Genomic DNA, 14,221 nt, shown 5'->3' with positions numbered 1-14,221 from the left:
CTTAGCTTTCCTGGGAAAGGAAGGTCAGAGATGACCACAGCCTAAGGTCACCACAGCTAAAGGACACCCTGCTGCTTGAGGCCACCCCTCACGTTCCTTTACAGAAGTAAAAGCAGTTCACATGTACTCTGAGGTTTTATTATGTCTATTACGTCTCCCTGTTTCCTTTCAACTAAAGGTCAGTTTGGGAGAAAGATTTTTAGATTGGGGGGGGCGTATACTGGGATTTGAACTGAGGGGCCTTATGCTTGCTAGGTAGGTGCTCTATCACTTGAGTTAGACACTTTATGGCTTTAGGTGTTGTGTTTTTTTTGCTAGTGTCTTATATTTTGCCCAGAAACAACTCCTGCAGAGATAGGATTACAGATGTGACCCTCCCAATGAAGGCTGGCCCCAAACTACAATCTGTTCAAGTAGCTGGGATGATCAGAATAAGCAACCTGTACAGCCCTGATTTACTTACCAACTGACTTACTTTGAAATTAGCCCAGGCCTCACACTTGCTATGTAAGTGCCCTGCAACTTGAACTATGTCCCCAGCCCTAAATGGTACCTTTTAAAGAAAAAAAAAGCTTTAAAATATGGTCCAAGTTATGTTGAGTGCTGGAGGCTCACATCTGTAATCCTAGATATTCAGGAGGCTGAGAGCTGAAGATCATGGTTCAAAGCCAGCCCAGTCAACTGCCCATAAATATACATATTCATTTCTCAATTCTCTGTTCTACAATGATTTGTATATCTGTCTTTATGCCAATGCTTCATTACATTGAGTTCTTCAATTCTATAGTATCTCCAGTGTTTTTGTTCTTTAGGTTTTGGAGTCTTTTTTAGTATTCTTTAAATTTTCTTCTAAATTTTAAGATCAATTTGTTGATTTCTAGAAATAGTCTACTGAAATTTTTCATAGGTACTTTTTGACCCAATTGTTGAATTTAATTTAGGTATTTTCAACATCTCCACAAAACACTTCCAATCCACGAACATGGCATATGTCTCTTTAATTTCTCTCAATTGTTTATGGTTTTCAGTGTACAGACCTTAGCAGTCACTAACTTCAATCTTAAATATTCTTTGAATGCTACTGTGAATGAAAAAATTTCCAGTCCATCACTGATCTGTTATATTGACTTTGTATCCAGTGATTTTACTAATCTTATTTCTTAATTCGTGCAATTATTTTTGTTTTGTTGTTTCTTTTACTTCGATTCCCTAGAGATCTTCAAAATGGAAAGAAAGGAGAATTTGGGTTCTTCCTGGAGGAAAAGTTTCTCTTTGTCCCAATGCCAACCATAACTGAACTTCTAGTGTGTGTGTGTGTGGTGTGTATATGTGTGTGTGTGTGTGTGTGTGTGTGTGTTGGTACTAGGACTTGTTTTTGCTCAAGGCCAGTGCTCTACCACTTCAACCACAGCTCTTTCTTGCTTTTTGGTGGCTAATTGCAGATAAGGCTCACAGGCCTTCCTTCTTGGGCTGCCTTGGAATCGTAATCCTCAGATCTCAGCCTCCTGAGTAGTGATATTTACAGATGTGAACCTCTGTCACTTACCTGTAATTCAACTTTTTTATGAGTTGAGGTTCCGAATAGAACATTCTGAATAGAAATATCTATTTTATAGTCTTTTTTATTTTTCAGGGTAAGAAGCTAACTGATCTTAGAATCCCTGAGGAAACTTCATGTGTGGTTTAAAATAAAGTGAAAAATTACAAAGGCCAAATAAGGTAAAGAAAACAGTACATCAGTAACATGTCATCCATCTTGTTCCCAATGGAACATTTTATTCTCTTATTATAAATGCTAATTTGTGGCAGATACAGATATTCAGCTTTATGCAAATTCTATAGAAGAAAACTATGTAGATTTGTTGGAAAGGTGAGAAGGCCACATAGTTACACTGTTATTAAATGTCACAAGGGGGGCTGGGAAGGTGGCTCAGTGGTAGAGCGCTTGCCTTGCACGCATGAGGCCCTGGGTTCGATTCCTCAGCATCACATAAGCAAAACGAAAAAAGCCAGAAGTGGTGCTGAGGCTCAAGTGGTAGAGCGCTAGCCTTAGAGCTGAAGAGCTGAGGGACAGTGCCCAGGCCCAGAGTTCAGGTCCCATGACCGGACCCAAAAAAAAAAAAGTCACAAGGACTGATATGATGCAGGGTAGGCCCAGTGACTTGTAACTCAAGTGTTAGTAATTTACAAAGCTGCTCATGGGAGACCCCAAGGATATTATTACTACTATGAGCTACCAGTCAGCTACAGCCCTCTAACGTCACTGCTGCTCATGTCAGGAAGGCTGTGAGTCCATGTCTTTCCTGTTTCTTCATAGAGGATAGTGGTAATTAGCAATATTCCTGCTTTCCAGGTAAAATTGTTTCTATCTTTGAATTCATGTCTTGTGTAACATTCTAACAACCACTGTCATAAACAGCTCTTTTCAGAGCATAAAGGTCAATGTGGTATTAACTCTCTTTGCCAGAGAGAAGTTAGTGAGAGCCGAATACTAATCAGAATACTATTAGAATACTAACTAGAGAAAGAAAACAGCCAAGACTCCAAAGTATTAATAGGAGTTAGACCATAGACCGTTTAACACTGGGCAGATAGTGAGAGGACTTATTAATGTACATATTTTAAACAGCACTTAATCTTGGAAGAACACCTACTCAAAGTTGTTATGCATTAATTTGAAACCATGGAATTTTTTTAACCTAATTGTAAGTGCAGTTATGTAGGCAGTAAGTGCCCCAGTAGGAGAACAGAATGCAATAGCCCCTTGTTAGAAAGTAGAAGGTAAGGGCTGCAGTGTAAAAAAACCCAGCACTCGTTGTTGAAGTGAACGGTGTCAGGAATCAGCTGAAAAGGAGAACTAGTACTCGACTTTTCAACATAGTGCAAGTGTTTTCACTTAGAAACAATATTGTTTCCACGTATAGGTACAAAATATGTGACTGTAGTTCTTTGTATCTGTAAGTAGAAACTTACGTGCCAAATTCCAAAATCTGATGACTACATTGCTCATATAGCAAATCACTCTATACCTTAAATTACAGATGTAACACATGAGGAGCCAGTGCTGGTGGCTCACTTCTGTAATCCTAGCTACTCAGGAGCCCAAGATCTGAGGATCAGTTCTTAAAGCTATCCCCAGGAGAAAAATCCATGAAACCCTTATTTCCAATAAATCAGCAAAAATTGACAGGTCTCTGTGCCTCAAGCGCCACAGCACCAGCCTTGAACAAAAAGCCCAGGAACAGTATCTAGGCCCTAAATTTGAACTCCAGTTCTTAAGACAAAAACAAACACAACAAAAAAACAGTAAAATCCTAGCAGCAAAAAAATATTAAAACATAAGGTATTAGGAAAATGTTTAATCATTTAGCATTACTGAATGAACATATAGCATTCAATGTACTTGCCCTGACTAAGACCTCCAACAACAATAGTTTAATGGTTGCCTCCAAGGAACAATTGGTAATCATGTTTAGCGCCCCACGACGTGGTGGTTTTCTAATTGCTGGGCCCCTCTAGTTCAGTAGGACTGGGTGGGCTGGGCTGAGCTTGAATCTTTTGAAATAGACTGCACAAGGGTAGAGCAGTAAATAAACCCCAGCCCCATTTCCAGACTGTCATTGAAAACCCTAAAGGAACCTTTTGTCCCGTTCCATTTCTTTCTTTCTTTCTTTTTTTTTTTTTTTCGGTCCGGTTGTGGGGCCTGAACTCTGGGCCTGAGCACTGTCCCTCAGCTCTTCAGCTCAAGGCTAGTGCCCTACCACTTGAGCCACAGTGCCACTTCGGGCTTTTTTCTTTTTGCTTATGTGGTGCTGAGGAATCGAACCCAGGGCCTCATCCATGCAAGGCAAGCGCTCTACCTCTGAGCCAACTTCCCAGCCCCCGTTCCATTTCTTTAAATGCAGAATTAATCATGCTTCTGGCCTTTAGAAAGCAAGTATGTTAAAACTTGAACACTGATTTTAATAACAAAATCAGTAAATGTTGGTAAGAATAGATTGTTTTCCATGCTTTTCCAGAATGGTGCAATGGATCTGGTTACAGCATATACCTCAAGTTCTTATCATTGTGTGTGTGTGGGGAAGGTGGGGTGGGGCATGCACGTGTGCATGCACACTCACAAACTATGGGGTTTGTGCTCTTATTTTGCTTTTTCATTCAAGACTTGAGCCACATCTCCACTTCCGGCAATTTGTGCATTAACTGGAGATAAGAGTCTCACAAACTTTCTTGCCTGCTGGCTTTGAACCTCAATCCTCAGATCTTAGTCTCTTAAGTAGCTAGGATTACAAGCATGAGCCACAAGTGCCTAGCTTATTATTTTTATGCCAGTCACAATCTTAGGTGAGTTCTTTTTTGTGAGGGGTTAGTCTGGGGCTTGAACTCAGGACCTGGGCACTGATTCTGAGCTTTTTTGTTCAAGGCTACCTTCCACCATTTTAAGCCACAGTTCCACTTCTGGTTTGGGGTTGGTTAGCTGGAGATCAGAGTCTCACAGAGTTTCCTGCCTGGGCTAGCTTTGAACCATGATCCTCAGATCTCAGCCTCCTGAATATCTACAATTACAGGCATGAGCCTCCAGTAACCTGGCAGGTAAGTTCTTTTTATAAAAGCTTTTAAAACAGTATCTGAGTTAGCTAAATCACACAAAACAAGGAAGCACTGTGAACTCAGCTGGCCTGTCAATTCTGACAGTATCTTCTCTCATTATTAAGTATGTGAAACTTGATTATAACCAGAAATAAATCTGAAAACAACCTTTGATGCCTCAACCAACCTACAGCTGTCTCACATCTGTAATCCCAGCTACATGAGATGGGGAGACAGGAAGAACATATCCAAGGCTGGCCTGGCAAAAGCTAGAGACTCTACCTGAAAAATAAACTAATACAGAAAGAGCTGGGACCCAGGCACTGGTGGCTCATGTCTGTAATCCTGGCTAATTAGGAGGCTGAGATCTGAGGATCAGGGTTCAAAGCCAGCCTGGAAAGGAAAGTCCCTGATGCTCTTATCTCCAGTAAACCACTAGAAAACCAGAAGTGGTGCTGTGGCTCACGTGGTAGAGTGCTCGCCTTGAGCTGAAGAGCACAAGGACAGCGCCCAAGCCCAGAGTTCTACCCCATGACTGGTAGAGTGCTCATCTAAAAGGTACAAGACCTTGAGTTCAAACTCTGATACTACCAAAACAAACAAAAATCCCCAACTAAGCCAAACAAAAGCATGCCAAAAATGCTTCTTTACACAGAGAACAAGACTAGGCTTTGCAAATAGGAAACAGGATTCATTGACTACAGCTTAACTTTGCCTCTTATGTTAATACTGATAGAGGGGAAACAGATTCACATTCTGTATTTTGAAATTCGGGGTTGTAGAAGAAACATCATGAATTCAATGATGATTATGGGTAGATGTTAAGTTTATTCTTGCTGCCAAATGGCAAAACAAAACAGGGATGATCTCGGTGTTTGCATCCATCCAGACTTGGTGCTTACTTATTTATGAATACTCCACCGATTTTCCCCCAACTCATAAAAGGTTTATAAGAGTACAAAAGGGAACATGCTGAAAAGTTTTAAAATATTTAGTAATTGAATGGCAAGTTTTCAAATTATGCTAGAAAATTAAAGTCATCTTTCTTGTTCAGTGTAACAAACCTGCATTAGAATTCTGAAGTTCTTTGTTGCTTAGAAGAGATCAAGGTCCCTGTTGAGATATTTAGAATCTCTTTTCCTTTTATGAGGACATAGAAAGTGAATGTGTTTCTAGATGTACATAAAGCAAATCTTTGTTGGAATATCACTTCCTCCAATTTCTCTATCCCAAGATGATTGCCTATTCTTTTCAACCCTTTACCCCCCATAGTACCCTGGCTTGAACTCAGGGCTTGGTGCTCATGTGGCTTTATTGCTCACAGTTGGTATTCTACCACTTGAGCTATATTTCCACACACTGGTTAACTTTAGAGTTTCATGGACTTTTCTGTCCAGGTTGGCTTCAAACCATAATCTTCTGATCTCAGCCTCCTGAGTAGCTAGGATTATGATAAACACGAGTCTCTGGTGTCTGGTTTATTTAAACATTCTTTATTCCTACTTATTGTAGGATTTTAGATGAACTAGTTCCTTAAAGATGGTTCTAAGCTTGAAGCTTTATTTATTTATTTATTTATTTTGCCATAGGAGTGGTTTTCAACATTTGCTGAAGGTGAAACCAGCTGCCATGGTTCTCACTGTGGATAAGTACTTGAAAAGAGTTAACTTTATGTAATATATTCCATGTACCTGATAGTATTGCCAGGAAGACTGGAGAACAATTTTGGAAAGAAATATGGAGGCCCAGCAACCAGAATAGCAAGGGATTTATTACACAGTACCAGAGGCTGGGCCATATTCTACAGTTTATTGAGAAGCATGTCTATGGATAATAATTATGAAGATGACATTTCAATTTAGCTGTGAAATGGTGGTGTATTTTTCAAGTTGTATTTTATAGCAGACTATAATAGACCAAATGATACATATGTGATTGTATTCAATTAAAATATGTGTGTATGTGTGTGTCTATACACACAAAGGATCAGAGCATGCACAACAAATTTTAATGGTGATTCTGGGTATTGAAATTTGTAAAGAGCAGAGAAAAATTCGGCTTTCATTTTTAAAAAATTTAAATGCTTCTGTATTATTAGGTTTTTAAATTTAGTTTGTCAGCTTACAAAGAAAGCAAAGTCAATTTGAAAGAATTTATAGTATATTGAGGAAGAAGCATTGAATTTTATTGTTCTCCAATGAAATTAAGTAGACAGTGGGATTCATTTATTTTTAACATCTAATTTATTTTTAACATCTACATTCTATTCTTTACTAAAGACTTCAGAAATTTTAAGGGCTTCATTAGTGATCTCCAATATAACCTTTCCATTGGACCAGTATACCATATTAGGCTCTTACATGTCAGTGATGATCAATATGAACTATTTCAGATACTCAGTTGGTTATTCCTTGATCCATGTCTTTTGTTGTTGTTGTTGTGGGTGGTGGTGGTGGTGGTGGTTATGGGGCTTGAACTCTGGGCCTGGGTGCTGTCCCTCAGCTCTTCAGCTCAAGGCTAGTACTCTACCACTTAAGCCACAGCACCACTTCTGGTTTTCTGAGTGGTTTACTGGAGATAAGAGTCTCAGGTACTTTCCTGCCTGGGCTGGCTTTGAACCGTGATCCTCAGATCTCAGCTTCCTGAGTAGCTAGGATTATAAGTGTGAGCCACTGGTATCCGACCATGAAGTTTATTTTTAATAATAGTCTTTGTAACTAGACTTTGAAAACAATGAACTTTCAAAGGGCAGATCTTACAAACAAAAACTGCAAACAAAATCCATAAAATACTGCATTCATTTATCTACTATCACAAGTTCAAATCTTCCAAATCTTCAATGATCCTTTATTGAATGACAAAATAAAGGTTAGGTTCCAACACACAATATACAATAGAAGGAACAAACAGTGAGAGGCTGCAAAGTTATATTGTGTGAAGAATGTTTTTAAAAAGTCTTTGTTTACCATGAATGATTAGTTTACATAAAGGAAATTTTGATGATCTTTATTTCTGAGATGATTTGTCTTAGCAGTTATGTATGAAAACCATGGAATCATTTGAGCCTTGTTAACATTTGTTTGTGGATGCTATTACAGACTTTGGAAAGATGACATAAATTTTGGTATTCATCATTCAGATTGACCTAAACATGGTTTCAGCTGTTTCTGGTCCCTATTTTATTAGCAGCTAAAGGATGGGAAAATATCTAATTGTGAAACATGTCATCCTCCATGACTTTCACCCAACTGCGCTTGCCCAACAGCTACAGTAATAAAGCTAGTGCATTTACTTACATAAATGGTGCACTGGGTTTGTTGATACTTCTTTACTATTCTCATAATTTTTTCAATGAAGACAAGGCTCTAAAAGATAACCACATGGATAGATAATGGCATTGCAGTGTTTTTTCTTTTCAATTTAATTAGGTTTATTTCTGAATATAATAGAACCACAGTCTTACCCCTGTTGTGGCTGGTATTACATAAATTTTTAAAAGTTAATAATTTATTGTAAAATATTTGAAAAATCTCAATTAAAATACTATCCACTGTTTGCAGAATGCTACTTAGTAGTGATAATTTTGAGTTACTTATGTGACACTTGATAAGCTTGCATTTGAAAACTAGCATTATACTTTGAGCTCTGGGATTGCTATTTTCTATCTAATGGAACTTGAATACAAGGGCTGCACCAGAATTATTACTTGCAATCAAAATTGATCATTTCAGTCTTAAAGCTTACTTGCCTTTTCCCTGTCTTTATGATCTTTGGGTAAACGAGATTTTAATTACAGTGTAGGCAAATTGATCAGTCTTTTATCATGATTTTGTGTGTGTGTATGTGTGTGTGTGTGCACGCGTGCATGCGTGCCAGTTCTGGGGCTTGAACTCAGGGCTGGGAACTGTCTCTGCACTTTTGTCAAAGCTAGCATGCTACCACTTGAGCCACAGAGCCACTTCTGGCTTTTTCTGCTCATGTGGTCCTGAGGAATCGAACCCAGGGCTTTATGCATGCTAGGCAAGCACTCTACCACTAAGCCACATTCCCAGCCCATTGACTTTTTTTTTTTTAAGGCAGAAAGATTTATTTAGTGCAGGATTTTGTACCATCATAAAGAGGAAGGTGTGACAGAGCATAGCTGTTCAACTCGTAACAGCCAGGAAGCAGGAGCCTGCCTACACTGGCCTGGCTTTTTCCTTCCCTCCCTTTTGTTCTATCCAGGTCCCCAGCCTATGGGATGGTGCTGCCCATTTTCAGGATGGTCTTCCCCCTTAGGTAATCCTCTGTGGAAATACTCTCACAGATACACTCAGAGGCCTGCTTTATTCTCTTGAGTGCTTCTAAACCCAATCAAGTTGGTAATGAAAATTATCCATCACAAGTCCATCCCTTATCAACTGGACAACCAAACACACTTCTTCAAACTGTAACATTCTATCCCTAGACCCAAAAATGCTCATAATGCCAAATGCATTTAGCCCATCTCCAGGAGTTTGCAAAGTCATAGCAGTTTCAACTCTATCCAAAAGTCCAAATTTAAAGGCTCTTCTAACTTAAGGCAACTGAGCTACCAGCTCCTGTAAAATCCAAAACAAGTTAGTACTCCCAAGATACAATGTATCAAGAGTAAACATTCCTACATCAAAATGGAGAGTAGAATAGCATAGCAAGGAAGAATTGGAAAGAAGCAAGACTAAAACCCAACAGGTAAACATTACATCATGTAGCAAAATGTCTAGCATCTGGGTATACAGTTCTGTGATGGGAGCCCAATGGTTGTGGCTACTCCCACCCTATGGCTTTGCCAGCTGCAACAACTGTGGTCTATCTGTCTCCTGTCCTACCCCGTTCTCTTCAGTGTAAGGCTGCTTGTGTTCATAAAGAAAAGGCATTTATGGATGAAATGCTTAACCTTTATCTGCTGAAGTACCAATACCCAATGCTTGGTAAACCATATTCCATGGGTCCCAGCAGTCTTCACTGCCTGTTGTAAATATAGCCTGCAAGTTAAGAATAGCTTTTATGACATTTGTTACAATAACGGAGACATGTATATTTTCTTTCTTTCTTTCTTTTTTCTTCTCTCTCCCCCCCCCCACACACACTTTCTTTTGTCGATCGTGAGGCCTGGGTGCTGTCCCTCAGCTCTTCAGCTCAAGGCTAGCACTCTACCACTTGAGCCACAGTGCCACTTCTGGTTTTCTGAGTGGTTAATTGGAGATAAGTCTCATAGACTTTTCTGCCCTGGCTGGCTCTGAACTGTGGTCCTCAGATCTCAGCCTCCTGAGTAGCTAGGATTACAGGTGTGAGCCACTGGTACCTGGCCAATACTTATGAATTTATAGATCTACAACAGTGAGAAATTTAAAAACATTTTTCTCAACTAATAGGACAGAAAGAAAAAAAAGAAAATTTGAATAATATAGTTGTGTTAAGGGTACCACCTTTTGTCCAGTGGACTACTTTTTTTTTTTTTTTGGTCCGGTCATGGGGCCTGAACTCTGGGCCTGGGCGCTGTCCCTCAGCTTTTCAGCTCAAGGCTAGCGCTCTACCACTTGAGCCACAGCGCCACTTCCAGCTTTTTTCTTTTTGCTTATGTGGTGCTGAAGAATTGAACTCAGGGCCTCATGCATGCAAGGCAAGCGCTTTACCACTGAGCCACCTTCCCAGCCCCCAGTGGACTACTTTTAATATTTCTTCAGTTCAGATTTTTGGTGATAAATTCTGAAAAAGTCTTCACTTTGGTAAAACGTTTTTGCTGGGAATATGATCCTAAATTAAATTCCTCCCTACCTCCCTGTTTAGTAACTTTTTAAAGTGTTTGTTAGTTACGCAGAAGGGGGGATTATATTGTGGTATTTCCACTTACAGGTACAATGTATTCCATTCAATCTCTCCCCTTTATTTCCCTCCTATGACTTTCTTCTTAAGAAAAATCCTTCAGATTTCATTGTTCTTTTTCCATCTAACCAAACTATTTGCCTTAACAATATTCATCTTTACTTTCCTAATTAGCCCATCCCTGCTTCCTAGCATCCAGTTCTTGCCTGTGGCTCTTTCTTGCCCATCTACCTGCTATCATCAATACTGCTCAGTACTTTAAGGAATAAACCAGAAAGCCAATCAAAATCAAAATTTCTTGGAATTCTCAGGAGTTCAAAAATTCTACAAAGCCATTGTAGGTTGCTTTGAGCGCACATGTGCACATGTGTATGTGTGGATAGGTACTGAACTGTCACTTGGATTCTTCTTCCCAGTTGGTGAAGGACCACACCTCCAGTCCAGCATTTTGTTGATTAATTAGAGATGGATATTCTTATCTGAGCTGGCTTAAAAGTATGATCCTACAGGTCTCAGGTCCTAAGTAGCTAGGCTTACAGGTATAAACACTGGTGGCCAACTATGCTCTAAATTCTTTTACAACACTAAACTCAATATATATTAAAATAATTGTGTGATCATGATAAACATCAAATCATGTTTCTGCAATAGTTGTACTAAATGTTTCAGAAATCTTGTTTGAAAAGGTATAACAATAAAATCATTGCACACCAAATCATTTCTATCTGCTATTATATTTGATAACAACAAAAATGATGGAAATAGTAACTTAAGTGTCAAATAATTTTGAAAATTGCAAGTACCAGATATTTTCTTAAAATATATTCTTGCTGGGTGCCAGTGGCTCATTTCTATAATCCTAGCCACTAAAGAGGCGGAGATCTGAGGATCATGGTTCAAAGCCAGCCCAGGCAAGAAAGTCTGTGATACTCTTATCTCCAATTAACCACCTGAAAACTGGAAGTGGTGCTGTGGCTCAAAGTAGTAGAGTGCTAGCCTTGAACAGAAGAGTTCAGGGACAGCACACTCAGGCTGAGTTCAAGCCCCATGACTAACCAAAAAAAAAAAAATCTTAAAGTGAATATTTAAATTGTACAAATCATTAGCGGTCCTACCCAATAATCACAAATATTTTACATATAAAAATATTCTCTCATTTTGCTGACACTATTTGAGTGGTGACAGATATAGCTAACATCTTCAAGTTAACATTAGGTTACAACATGTTACTTTACAGATGCTCTTTTACTTCTGAACTTGGATACTAATTCTGATAGTTTAGATAAGCATCCTATTTGTTTTTGAACTGTATGACAACATTCCCATCTTTTCTTTGCATTTCTTGTCAAAATTATTTGCAAAGAATAGTAGCCGTTAGCAAATAATCAAACAGCAGGATGTGTCAACAAATTTATTTGGTAGTATCTGCATAATGTAACATTTGGATCTTTTAGCAAGGTTAACAACACTATACAGATTCAGAAGTCAAAACTGCCAAATTAAGGATTTCTTTTGCTTCCATTATTGACAGGATTTGTATAAAGTACACTGTGCATAGAAACCTATTAATATTTATTAACTTTACCAGTGACTCACCATTAGCAGCAGATAAGGGCATGAACATGTACTTAACACAGCAATAGCTACAAGAAAGATAGAATGATTAGACTATGACTCTCCCTCTCTCCTTCCCTCCCTCTCCCCCGCTCCTCTCTCTCTGTTCTTGTTCTGGTTCCTAGCAATGTTGACCTTACACCTAAAACTCCTTGTGTCAGCATTCCTTACTCTTGCTTTTTGCCTTGAGTTCAAAGGATTCTTTCAAATAGTAATGGCTCTTAGTTGATTACTAAGCTATAATCTCAAAGAACAGCAAAAACACTTCTCCCTGTTTCAGTAATTCCTTGACTGATGGTCTTAAGATCTGGAAAATATATAAATTTGTTAAGAAAGGCTGAAGGAATTCTGACGCATAAACACTGTGGGCCCTCTCTTTTTTTTTTTGGGTCCAGTCGTGGGCCTGAACTCTGGGCCTGGGCACTGTCCCTCAGCTCTTCAGCTCAAGGCTAGTGTTCTACCACTTGAGCCACAATGCCATTTCCAGCTTTTTTTTCTGCTTATGTGGTGCTGAGGAATCAAACCCAGGGCCTCATGCATGCAAGGCAAGAGCTCTACCACTGAGCCACCTTCCCAGCCCCTGTGGGCCCTCTTTTTAACCTAGTTAGAAGCTTTAACAATTATTGTGATGGTCATGTTGTTAATTTAATTAAGCTTTGTTGATTAAAGGCCTTCTCCCTTTAATGGTTGGAGATGAGAAGTTATTTCTTCTTTTAACCCTGCAAGTATCTGAATTTCTAGATTTTCTTGGTCAATTCTCATTGAGTCATTTATTTCTCTCTTAAAAATATCTTGTGTAATGCAGGTAATATAGTAATCAAACCATGCTATTAACATTCAGTTATCTAAAGTCTCTCAGCAGAGATACAGATTGATTAGGCACATTGTCTTCCAAGTGTTCCCAGTGTTACAGGCAATAGTTTATGAATTTTTCACTACAAAAGAATGTGGGCTCCATATCTATCATCTAAGCTAATGTAATAGTTTAACTCAGATTTGGCCTTTTGTTTTTTAATAGCAATACTCCACTTTCAAGATTAATGCCTGTATTTGTCAAGATTAAGCTGCAAAAACAAAACTCCCTAACCACAATAGGTTTTAAGCAAAAACTTTGAAAAAACAGAGGCTCTGTTCATAGTGCAGTACTCAGTCTGATGGAGCAGCCATCATTTTTTAGGAATATTTTTTTAAATTATCTTTTAAGTATTTGTGCAGAGAAGTTGTCATTTAACAGAGCAGTTTATGAATACAGTGCCTCTTGATCAATGTCACCCCTTCAACATCATTCTCAGCAGTCATCATTTTAAATGGGACTAGTCACATGTAGAAGGGAAAGTTTTGAAGACTCACATCAACAAGTAAATGCTTTCTACCAGAAATCTGTGACCTACAACTCACTAGCCAGGAACTTACTACGTGGTCACACAACAGAACCATTTAGTGAATAACATGATTTAAAAAAATAAATAAATGGGCTAGGTGCTGGTGGCTCATGCCTGTAATCCTAATTATTCAGGAGGCTGAGATCCAAGGATCATGTTTTAAAGCCAGCCAGGGCAGGAAAGTCTGTGAAACTCTTATCTGCAATTAACCATCAGAAAACACAAAGTGGTGCACTGTGGCTCAAGTGGTAGAGTGCTTGCCTTGAGTTGAAGAGCTGGAGGGACAGTGCCCAGGCCTAGAGTTCAAGACCCATGACTGACAGAAAAAAGAAAGAAAAAGGAAATTGGCTCTTTAAGAGTTGAAAAAATTATAGATAAATAAATCATCAATTCTTAAGAGTTTATGCTGGGATAAGCAGTTTTCCATAGTTTTATCTTATAAATGCACTGTTTTGCTAATTTCTGTAAAGATTTCATTACGTTAACATGTAGAATTCTCAGACAAATAATAAAAATTTATTAACTAATATTTTCATTATGTTTTTATGATAGTAAAAAATAAAAAGTAGCCATAAAAGTATGATATACCTATAAAAATATATAGCACAGATTGGTTAACTTCTCTTCATAGGGCCAGATGATAAATATTTTAGGCTTGTGGGCCATATCATCTCAGTCACATACAACTGTACTATGCATAGACAAATACACAACAATGTATAAACAAAATACCACAGACAACATGTAAACAAGTAATATCCTGTACTGATAAAATTTTGCTTATAAAAATA

The sequence above is a fragment of the Dipodomys ordii genome, unplaced genomic scaffold (genome assembly GCF_000151885.1).
Source record: "Dipodomys ordii isolate 6190 unplaced genomic scaffold, Dord_2.0 Scaffold11, whole genome shotgun sequence".
NCBI lineage: Eukaryota > Metazoa > Chordata > Mammalia > Rodentia > Heteromyidae > Dipodomys > Dipodomys ordii.
The sequence above is the reverse complement of the archived record's forward strand: the minus strand, read 5'-3'. Positions refer to the sequence as shown.